This window comes from Mus pahari, chromosome 3 (genome assembly GCF_900095145.1).
Source record: "Mus pahari chromosome 3, PAHARI_EIJ_v1.1, whole genome shotgun sequence".
Lineage (NCBI taxonomy): Eukaryota > Metazoa > Chordata > Mammalia > Rodentia > Muridae > Mus > Mus pahari.
The window spans coordinates 101,981,915-101,992,412 of record NC_034592.1 but is presented as its reverse complement, the minus strand read 5'-3'; positions in this window follow the sequence as shown (position 1 = coordinate 101,992,412).

Sequence of the window (10,498 nt, the reverse complement as noted above, 5' to 3'; positions counted from 1 at the left end):
AAAAAAAAAAAAAAAAAAAAAAAAAAAAAAAAAAGAGTTGCCTTGGTTATGGTGTCTGTTCACAGCAGTAAAACCCTAACTAATACAATTGGGAAGTGGAAGCAGGAGGACCAGATATTCAAGGTCATCCTCAAATACACAATGGGTTCCAAGCTAGCCTGGGCTACAGTTGACCCTTTGTGAAACAAAGCAGCCCCTCTCCATCAAAACTGAGAAAAAAAACAAGACAAGATGCAGGGTTAACTAAGTTCAGGAATTGGCAGGAAGTACACAGCTGAGGTTGCTTCTCCCTCTCGTCAGCCCAGCCACTTCTGTGCTCTTAGCGGATCTTGGAGAGTCTTAGTCTTTCCCCAATGTCCCAGCTTTCCTGAGTACATGGCTGTCATTTCTGTTGGGTCTATTCTTTTCCTCATTAGCACCCCTAGTCAGGGTTCCAGTACCAAGGCAAGAGGGATGCACAAGGGCAGGGGGAGTTGTTAGCTTCAGGCCAATGTAAGGTTACATAACAAGAGAGATCCTGTCACAAAATATCAGAGGCTGTGGGTGTAGCATAGGAGCAGAATGCTTACCCAGCACATAAAAGGTCCTGGATTCCATCCCCAACACTACAAATCCATCAACAAAAAGAAGCCTTGCTGTCCTAATTTACTGGAGGCACTGTGTGCCAAACCTCCGGAGGTCCCAAGGAAGAACAATGGAGTTGGTCCTATGACTGTGCTCAAGGACCCCACCATACCACTCAATCTGTATTCCAGGAGCTGATGATAGCACACTACCTGACCTGGAAGGTTCTAAGATGAACCAGCAAACATGGGTGGTTGACAGGATGGTGGAGTGTCTATTAGAGTGGATGCAGCCAACTCTCACTGCCTCTCAGCCAGGCAGGCTTCCTTGGCTCAGCTCTCTCAAGACACTGCCTTTTTCGTACACACTGTACGAAACTTGCCTTTGACATTCTGAGAGGCCATGGGCATGGGGGGTTGAGAAGGACATTCCTGTCGGTCTGGGCTCCTCAGTGCTCTTCTGAGGAAAGGGCAGAAGTCAGAGCTCTCCATACCATTAGAAACAATACAGTTTGGCTGAATGTAGGCAGTAAACTGAATCAGAGAAGGATTAAATGAGGAGATTCCCCAGTCTCTTGTCTCTGTCTTGTTCCTCTTCCTTTTCTTCTCTCTCTTTCACTTTGATTGGAGGGTAAGCTAGAATTGGCCAACATTGAACTTCTATTGATATAACCTTAAGAGATTGAGGACCACTGAAGATGCTGTATCAAGAGCACTGGAAGGGTTGTTCAGGAGACCCTGGCCCACTTTGCCTTTGATCCTCCACAGATGATGACCGAGTCTCAGCACCAGTGCAGAACAGTTTCCCTTCTCTGTGGGATCTTCAGGATAGGTTGCTTCTGGGACATTTTGCTACGTCCCTTTCGGCACATTCTCTAAGCCAAAGCAGAGAGAAAAGTATCTAGAGGAAGGTACATTACAAAATTATCTTCCCCTGCTATCCACAGACCCAGGCCTCCCTGAACCAAGTTGGTCCTGCTTCTGGCTTCTGTTCAGCATTTGGCTTTGACCCCTGAATCAGGTACTTTTCTGCACCTCTGATAAGACATCATTGTTGGGGATCGGTTCTAATGCTTTGTCTTAATTTGGCTCCCAAAAGCCATGCTTTCAGATGCTGAGGATCCCTGCCCCCAACTAGCTTTACTTTGTAATAAAGAACTGCCATATAGCCAATGGTTGGGCAGGGAGATGGAGGTGGGACTTTTAGATTAGGGGGCTAGGAACCAAGGAGAGTGGGAGAGGAACAGGAGAATCACCATGACCCGGAGGCAGAGGGATCAGATTTAAGAGCTGCAGGAGAGAAATCATCCAGAAGTGTAGATGGAAGGGGAAAGTGGTCCTATGGGAGGGGCTGCCTAGAAGGTAACAGGGCAGCAAAAATAAAATAGAGATTAGAATGTGTTAAGCCAGGTATACCGGAGGAGAGTGTTAGCCAGCTGCAGGGAGGTTTAGAAGTACCCAACCATTGAGCTAGTCAAGGCATATCAAAATTAGCTGGTGTGTGTGTGTGTGTGTGTCTTTCATTTTTGAATCCAGCGCTCTTGGGGTGGGTGCAGCGCACATGCCAGAAGCCAAAGCCGTTTAACTAATTCACCACTTACACACCATGACCACGGGAGTCTTATGGAAGAAAGAGTTTATTTTGGCTTATGGTTCCAGAGAGAGTAGAATAACAGTGGGCTGGCTTGCTACCAGGCAGCTTGAGCAGGCAGTTGAGACATCATATCTCCATCCACACACAGAAAGCAGAGGATGGGGAGAGGAGGAGGAGAGAGGGATAGAGATGGAGCAGGAGAAAGAGAAAGCTGTAAGTGGAGTGAAGCTATAGACTCCCAAAGCTTTCCCCTAGGGACATACTTCCTCCAGCCAGGCTCCACTCCTTAAAGGTTCCATAACCTCTACAAGTGGCACAGCCAACTGAAGACTAATGTTCACATACCTGAGTCTATGGAAGATATTCTCATTCAAACTACTACAACCCGAATCACTACCAAACAGCTGAAAGGTGCTTTGTATTCCTAATTTACTTGGAAAATTGTAGAAGTCAGTGGGCTTTCTAAGAGAGAGGTGGGAATGTTTGTTAACTCTTGTTCACTTTTTCTGTTGTAGATAGCCCTGGTACTGTTTGTATTTTGATGCTAATTCTGCTTCCTCAAGAGGGCCTGCCTGGGATTAGGAGTGAATCCCGTACTCAGGTGACCTCATGTGACCCTTCCCCAATGGAGGAGCTAGAGAAAGTACCCAAGGAGCTGAAGGGGTCTGTAACCCTATAGGAGGAACAACAATATGAACTAACCAGTACATCCTGAGCTCGCGTCTCTAGCTGCATATGTAGCAGAAGATGACCTAATCAGCCATCATTGGTAGGAGAGGCCCTTGGTCTTGCAAAGATTATATGCTCCTATACAGCGGAATGCCAGGGCCAGGAGGCGGGAGTGGGTGGGTTGTGGAGCAGGGTGGGGGGAGTATAGGGGACTTTCAGGATAGCATTTGAATTGTAAATGCAGAAAATACCTAATTAAAAAATTATTAAAAAAAAAAAAAAAGAAAGAAAGAGAAATTGGGGAGGCAGGAGAAACTGACTCGGCTTTTGGATGGGAGACCATGTGGAGGCCAAAATGTAGGTAGTGGAGGCCCCTGGTTCACGTGGAAGATCCGTTTGGATCTGCTACCAGCGGATTTAACTTAGAATGGCTTACAAATTAGGATGCTAGTTGCTTTGCCCAGAGACTGTGTTGTCTGCTGATTCTAAACTAAGTTTGTGTGTTTTTCTTCACGGGGCTCTTCCCACAGCACCTCAACTGGATTCCAGAGAGAAAGGTATGGCGGCAAAGAGAGTGCGTTTGCAAGCAGTGCACCCCAAAAAGCCGTGGGAATTTGAAGTGTGGGGCTGACTTGGCAATGACCCACCATGGGAACTTAGCAAGCCAGGTGGAGTGCTTTCGGAACTCCAGGTCAGAGAGCCTGCTGAGATGAGAGCAGACTGGCCTGCCCGCTGGTGCCTGGCTGTCCTGCCATCGGTACACTGCCAGTGTAGCGTGGATTACTTTTTAAATATTTCATGCTACAGTTTTCACCTGGGGAGCTGCGGAATCTGCAGGCCAGCTCCTGCCAATGGTAAGATTTACGTAGATCCCATGTTGAACCTAATTGCTTGTGGCTGCTATCATGAGTAAAACTCCTCTAGGATGACAAGCCTATGGGCCAGAGTCTCCTCTGCAGCTAGGAACAAAGAAATGGATTGGAAGACCTCTGGGTCAGTGTTGTCTCCTGGCTGGAGTGTGGGAGCCATGGGACAGGGCATGCCAGGTTTGGCTGTACAGCTAATGCTCAACACCTGCCCTGAGGCAGGAGCTCAGTAAATAACCAGCATGTGGCCTTATTACCTCATGAAAATGTCAGATGTTCACTCAACAAACATTTCTTGACTATTTTGTGTCAGCTGCTATGCCAGGCACCGTAGACATAAATATGAAGACAGCAGAAGTCCTGTGATCAAGGCAAACAACTTGGTAACATGGCTAGAGTCAGGGGCACTCAGGATGAGGGACCTAGAAGGGTCTTGACAAACAAATGTGGATCCTAAAGGAGAGAAAATGAGCACTCACTGGACATCTGAGAGCTCCTCATAATGGGAGGAGCGTAGTAAGGTGCAGGGTCCTGGCAGGAGCTACCCTGGCCCACAGGCTAGTGAGTACAAGGTCAGAGACCAAACCCAACTTGGCAGACCTGGTCCCTTTTTTAGGTTGGAGGGTAAACCCAGCCTCTTTTGCTCAGGCTGGGGGATTGGTGGGTACATGTCTAACTTCTGGGTGCTTCCTCTGAGCTCTCCAGTGGCTCTACTATGGAGCCATATAATCCTGACGAAGGGGCCTGATAATCGCTTCGTCTTGCCATAGGTCAGAAGCAGCAGAGCAGAGCACAGGCACTGTCCCTCCTCCCCCCGGACATATTCCCTTCCTCTCCCCAGACATAACTCTCTGATGTCAAGTTGTTCTCATTTGTTTGTTTTACTAAGAGTGCCAGGGCCAAGGAGAACTGGCCTAGCTGGTCTTACTGGTTGGAGGGCTCCTCGGTCCCTCCTGTTCCACTGCTCTGCTGCCCACAGAACTGGCTGAGGAAGGCCAGGCTCGTGCCTGCCATCCTGCTCTATCTCCTGCCCCTGTCTAGGGGGAATGGAAAAGATGTGGTAAAGAACACCATGACGTCTGAACTACTGCTCACTGCTTGGGTCCATCTGTAGACAGGCAGATGCTGGAGACAGGTAAATTGCATGTACCCGTGGTCTTATGGGGGGGGGGGTGTAGGATTCCTCTGATGGCAAAGAACACGTCTCTCCAGTGTCATATGCCAAAGAACCTCAGTCTAGCTGTGCGTCCCAGAGTGTTAGAGGATATTTCTCCTTGTTATGGAACGCAAAACGCACACTGGGCTTTGACGGGATGTCTTGCAAAGTGGAAGATAATTCCATACAATACCAGAATGTACTATCCAAAAGGTCGGGCTGGTGAGATGGCTCAGTGGATAAGAGCAGCCGACTGCTCTTCCAAAGGTCCTGAGTTCAAATCCCAGCAACCACATGGTGGCTCATAACCATCTGTAACAAGATCTGACACCCTCTTCTGGTGTGTCNGGCTCATAACCATCTGTAACAAGATCTGACACCCTCTTCTGGTGTGTCTGAAGACAGCTACAGAGTAATTACATATAATAAATAAATAAAGCTTTAAAAAAAAAAAAAAAAAAGGTCAACATCAGGGTCAAAAAGCAGGCTTAGCAGTTAAGAGCACTGGCTGCTCTTCCAGAGGACCCGGGTTTGATTCCCAGCACCCACATGGTGGCTTACAACTGTCTAATTCCAGTCCCAGGGCATCTGACACCATCACACACGTGCATGCAAGCAAAACATCGACAATCATAAAAGTTATAAGAATAAAATCATTTAAAAAAAGAAAAAAAAAGAACTAACCATTACAAAATGTCAGCATTTGTGTCCCCCGGCCACATCCCCACACTAAGAAACACTACATGGGGGGCCCACTTTTTTTCAAGGAAGAGTAGTTTGAATAAACACTACAGTTTACTTAGTTATTGTTTTATTGCTTCCCAAACCATATCGTGTAGATGAATCATCTGGGGAAAGTTTGAAAACTCGAAGTCTGGGTTCTGTATGTCTGAGGTATGGTGAGAGATCCAGGATTTCTGACTAGCTTTGGGGTATAATGGAGGCTGCCAGTCTGAAGACCACACTTTGCTGAGCAAGATTCTTTAGTACAATTGTGCATGTTATTTTCTTTTAGAGACTTTTATAGTTGGGAGACATTTTGTCTGCACAGTACGTTGAGATCATACTTTTGAGATTGGCTTTTATTGATTAGAGCTAGAGACATTGATGAACATCTTATACATAACAGGTCACTGTTCACAGTGTGGCGACAAGAGGTTTGAGTTTGAGGCTGTTCTTGACTGCATTGTTAGGCCTTGTCTCTCTTTTTTTTTTTGAGACGGGTTTCTCTGTGTAGCCTTGGCTGTCCTGAAACTCACTCTGGAGACCAGGCTGGCCTCGAACTCAGAAATCAGCCTGCCTCTGCCTCTCGAGTGCTGAGATTAAAGGCATGTGCCACCAAGCCTGGCTTGACAATTTCTTTATCCATTCTTCAGTTGAGGAACATCTATGTTGTTTCCAGCTTCTGGCTATTACAAATAAAGCTGCTATGAACATAGTCCCTGTGGGTCATCTTTTGGGTATATGCCCAGGAGTGGTATAGTTGGGCCTTGAGGTAAAACTATTACCAGTTTTCTGAGAAACTGCCAATTTGATTTTCAACATGGTTGTACGAAACAAACCAGTTGCAATCCCATCAGCAGTGGAGGAGTGTTCCCCTTGCTCCATAGCCTCACTAGCAAGTGTTATCACTTGATAGCAGTATGCACATTCTATGCAATTCCTATCAGAATTTCAATTACAGATCTTAAAAGAGCAATTCTCAATTTCATATGGAAAAGCAAAAAATCCAGAATAGCTAAAACAATCATGAACAATAAAAGAACTTCTAGAGGTATCACCATTCTTGAACTCAAGCTATACTACAGAGTAATAATAATTAAAAACAAAACAAAACAAAACAAAACAACAAAAAACTGCATGGTATTGATATAAGAACAGACAGATTGATCAAAGGAATTGAATTGAAGACCCTCGAATGAGCCCATACACCTATAGACACTTGATTTAGACAAAGAAGGCAAAACCGAACATCTGCGCCCAGCAATTGCACCTAGCAAACAAGTTCTAAAGTAATAAAGCTGTCTATGTGTCTTTTGTCCTAGGATTCAAGAAGCAAAGGCAGGTAGAAAAGGAAGTCAGATTAGGGCTGGTGGTGGCCCCTCCTAGAGCTAAGCTGCATGGAACAAAAGGGATTCAGAAGGGGCCAGAGCTCAGGCCCTGGTCCTGGGCAAAAGGCAGTAGCATGTTTTTTAAAACTACACACAACAGTTTGTATGTAGAAAAATGCAAATAGACCCATATTTATCACCCTGCATAAAACTCAAGTCCAAGTGGATCAAAAACTTCAATATAAAACCAGATACCCTAATAGAAGAGAAAGTGGGGAATTGGCTTGAACTCATTGGTATAGGAGACAACTTCCTGAATAGAACACCAAAGGCTCAGGATCTAAGATCAACAATTGATACATGGGACCTCATGAAACCGAGAAACTTTTGTAAGGTAAAGGACATGGTCAATAGGACAAAACGACAATTGGGAAAAGATCTTCAGTAACCCTACATCCTGCAGAAGGCTAATATCCAAAATATATAAAGAATTCAAGAAATATCCTGGGTTTTTTGTTTTTGCATATGAAATTAGACACCAACAATACAAATAATCCAATTTTAAAAAGTGGTACAGAGCTAAACAGAGAATTCTAAATAGAGGAATCTGGAATGGGTAAGAAGCACTTAAATGTCCAATGCTCTTAGTCATCAGGGAAATACGAATCAAAATGGTCTTGAGATTCTATCTTACGCCTATCACAGTGGCTAAGATGAGGGCCATCCTTATTCAAACCACCACACCAATCTCCCTGATGCCCTTTCTGATTCACTAATTTATGACTGTACTGTTTCTGTATTATAATTAAAGTTCATGTAACCTCTTGCAAAGTCAGGCGTATTATTCAAGGTCACCTGAGTCCAAATTCCCCACCATGGCTACTCATATTGCTTCAGAATAATCTAATCCCTTAATCTCTTTTCAACAAGAACAATGTCCTCTGCATGCAGGCCCTGCTTACCAATCTTGCCACAATGGCAAACAGGTTTCAACATGCATTTGGGAAAGACATATAAGCTTAGATTTTTTTTCCAAACCCTACTTTATTTAGGGTTCTTAAACGCTTCGGCTTCCCTTCCCTTCCAACTCCCTGTCCAGTGGTAGGGGAAGAGAAGGCTAATGGGAAAAGAGTGTTATGGACCTGTTCACAAGTCGTCCCTTGGGGCGATTCCACTCTTTACAATCAGGATGCCAGCAGTCCAGTCCAACAGCAAACACCATCAGTAGTGGCAGCCTGATCCAGAAGAAACAGCAAGGCTCCACGGAATCAGCATGAGTCAGCAGAAGCAGCCAGAAGCAGCTGGAATACCATGAGAACTTCTTGGTGCGTTTCTCAAAGTGAAGATCTGAGAAGTCCAGGGAAGCATAGCATGGTGTAGCAATGCAAGGGCCTCCTCTCACTGTTTGTGGGTTCCACTTAGATTTTTTTTTCCTAAACATCACATGCACTCTTGCAAGACAGCTTCCAGAAAAACATCACATGACACAACTGCGTTGTTAAAGAAACCAGGAAGTTCTACTTCAAAGACACTTTTTTTTAAACTAAAGATTTATTATTATTTTTATTTGTTTATGGAAGGGAAGGTGTGCACATGAGCGCAGATGCCTGTGAGTCCAGAAGAGAGCACTGGATCCCCTGGAGCTAGAGTCACAGGTGGTTTTGAGACTGACACGTGTGCTAGAAACTGAACTCAGGTCCCTTGCAAAAGCAGCATATGTTTTTAACCTCTGAGCCATCTCACCAGCCAGACACATCATATTGAAACCATAGAAGGATGAAATACTTCATAAGCGTCACACCTATTCTTGGCCTTACCCCATTTAAGAAGCATTTGTTGTTATTTTGAGACAGGTCTTAGCTCAGGCTGGTCTTGAACTTGATCTCTTACCTCTCAAGTGCCAGTATTATAGGAATGAGACACCATGCTAGCAAGACACTTTTTAAAAAATCTATTCACATAGATTATGTGAATTAGATATGTTACAGGTGTTAAACAGGTATGGCACATAGCTGTAATACTAGCACCTGGGAGTCTGAGGCCATATCATAAATTTGAGACAGGACTGGGAGGAGATTCAAAACATACCCCCCCACACACACTTAAAAATACATAAAGAAAAAAGAAAGAAAAGGAAAAAATTTGCTACAGGCCAGCAGATGGGAGTGGGATGCAGGAGCAAAGGGCAGAGGGATGGAGGAGCAGAGGGCAGGGGGATGCAGGAGCAGAGGGATGCAGGAGCAGAGGGCAGGGGGATGCAGGAGCAGAGGGATGGAGGAGCAGAGGGCAGGGGGATGCAGGAGCAGAGGGATGCAGGAGCAGAGAGCAGGGGGAATGCAGGAGCAGAGGGATGGAGGAGCAGAGGGCAGGGGGATGCAGGAGCCAGAGCAGGTGAAGGGGACCATGTGTTAGTTCTAACACTAGGTTATCCTTCCTGGGTGTTTCTTATGTTATTGTGAAATAGATAAGCATAAACAAGAGGTAGAAACACCATCAATTGTGATGACAAAAATATCTTCCTCCTCTTCTTCATCTTTTTTAGTTATTTGTAGCCGAGACTTTCCTGGGATAGAGCTTACTCTGTACCCCAGGCTGGCCTTGAACTTTCCTTGATTGTCCTACCTCTGTGTCCCTCTTAGGGGCTGGGGTTATAAGTGTACATCACCATTCCTGATTTTGATAATGATGTTTTTGTTGGCAAATGATGTTTTCTTTTTCTTTTTTCTTCTTTTCTTCTCTTCTTTTCTCCTCCTCCTCCTTCTCCTTCTTTTCTTCCTCCTTTTTCTTTGAGGTAGGATCTCAAAGTAGGCCCTAATCCAGTTGTCTAGGACATCGTCTTATGAAAAGACCAGTTTCAATGCAGTGAGACCAGATATATTCAGGGGTTGAGGGTACACGGAGGAGGGAGCGGGAACTTCTGGGACTGGAAGGAAGACTTTGCAAAGGAGCCTGAAGAGGTTGTGTTTTGATTCTGCCTTTCATAGGGGATCTGGGTAATTCTCAGTATGGTGAGGCCCTGGACACATGGCCGCTTTAGAGACAGAAGCATCCTCCCTCAAGCTTGTCCCTCGTTGAAACCATTCTTCTTTTATCATCATGCATCGGTTATCACCATCACATGCAGCAGTACTCACTGTCGTGTTAGGCTCGGTTGCATCCTCAGCCCTAACAGTGACATCATCACAGAGGCTGACTGCGTGGCTCTCCCAACATCAACCCCCGGCCTCTCCTGCAGTGGCAGAATTATTGTTTAGGATGTGCCCTAGTTTGCTTTTCTGTTGCTGTGGTAAAACACTGACCGAAAGCACATTGGGGTAGGGGGAGTTTCCTCCCTCTTACAGATTACAGTCCTTCAATGAGAGAAGTCAGTGGTAGGAACCTGGAGACAGAAACTGAGGCAGAGGCCTTAGAGGAACACTGTGGCTATGTGGCTAGACCCTATCAGAGCAATCCTTAATCAAGAAAATCTAAAAAAACAAAAACAAACAAACAAAACAAGCAGGCCAGGCAATGGTAGCTCTAATCCCAGCACTCAGGAGGCAGAGGCAGAGGCAGAGGCAGAGGCAGAGGCAGAGGCAGAGGCAGAGGCAGAGGCAGAG